Genomic DNA, 1883 nt, shown 5'->3' on the forward strand with positions numbered 1-1883 from the left:
TATCGCATTTGTTATAACGTCACTTTGATACAGTAAAATATAGAATAATGATAAAAATTATTTTCAAAAATACTGATAATGAAAAAGTATAGACTACACCACAAATAATATATTTAAATAAACAAAATTTCAATGAATGACGAAACTTCAAGCAGACAATAAAATTTTGGAATAATAAACATTTTCATTTTTTATGTTACGTCACTATTATTAAAGTTACGTAATCCTAAATGGAATGTTTGAACCAATGAAATGAAAAAATATTACAGCTAATCACAAGGGAAAGATTTGAATCAATGAGCAATTAGACAAGGAAAACCAATACGAAAAAGACTTTACGGTCTAATAAAATAGCGAGATTACGGACTAATAAAATAGCGAGGACAACGACCAATAAATGAACAGTGGGACCGAATGGGAATAAAATTGAGCCCAACTGGGACCATCCCGTCCACACAGCTGCAGTTTGAATTAAAACCAGGACAAGCAACTGCTAACTTTTGTTAGCATCGAAATACTTTTCTGATTTTGCTTTGTCGTTCTCTGAAAATGTTTCTCGTTTGCAAATGAATTTTATCTTTAATCTTTCCAATGTTTCTTTTGCTCCTGTTTACCAGAGTTATTGTTTTCCTTCGTATATTTTATTTAAATAAAAAATTAAAAATCTAAAATATTATTTACAAATCAAAAAAAAATTTAGTTTTATATGTTTGGTGTAAATTGTAAACTTTCTATTTTTACAACTGAACGAAACCGACTAGTGCGTTGGTGAGCACTTTAATTGCTATCTGTTTTCATTTCCATTTGCAACAATTCAATGTATATATTTCAATGATAACGAAATATTGAAACTTTCCGCATCAAAAGCAGCGTTTATGATGTAGCTGATCTGTTTGATGTTGCATTTCAAATTACATTTGAAGTTGGTTATAAGTGAGCATGGAATTTCAAAAGAATTTCCATGCACTTATCCATTATTTTATCGTTTAATTAACTACAGGGAATTTTTTTCGGCTAAAATCTTATGCACTTATTCAATGTACGCGACTGCCGCTATGGAATGTACATAATGTAAATATTAGGACAAATAACAACTTGGAAGGTTGGCATAATCGGCTCAACAGAAAAGCGGCTAAAAGTCATAACGGGTTTTATGAACTGCTTGAGCTCCTGATAGCGGAACAGGGTGTTATAGACACCCTGATTCAACAGGTGCTATCAGGAAACGTGACCATTGGTGACTTAAGACGGGTAAACAGGGTTTATGCTCAAAAGCAACGACGGGTTGCACAATATACGGGTGAATACACCAACGGTTGACGTACGCTGGAGCAGTTCCTAGCAGCTTTAATGTATTTAACGCCGGAGCCGATTTAGTGCCGCCTTCCAAGTGGTGGCTTGTATTATATTTTTATTCTATTTTGTTGTGTTGTATTGTACTATATTATATTTGTATTGTATTTTATTGTATTATACTCGTATTTTATTTCATTGTATTGTATTATTCTTTTTCGTCGTTTCTACTTTGTTAACATTGTTCACTGTTATGTTGTTTATTGCTGTTGTTGTTGACTGTTCTTTACTGTTGTTGTTGCTACTCTTGACTAGTAAAAAATCAAAATCACTATTTAACTTATTTTTGTATCGTATCGTTTTTTCTGAATTATTATTATCGCATTTGATATAACGTCACTGTGGTACAATAAAATATAGAATAATGATAAAAGTTATTATTGAAAACGTTGATCACTAAAAAGTATAAACTTCACTAATAATATATTGGAAAAACAAAATTTCAATGAATGATAAAACTTATAAATCTTGATGAAACACTTCCCACATAAGGAATAATTTCATTATTATGTTACGTCCACCACTATTAA

Source organism: Trichinella spiralis, assembly GCF_000181795.1.
Source record: "Trichinella spiralis strain ISS 195 chromosome Unknown Scfld1, whole genome shotgun sequence".
Lineage (NCBI taxonomy): Eukaryota > Metazoa > Nematoda > Enoplea > Trichinellida > Trichinellidae > Trichinella > Trichinella spiralis.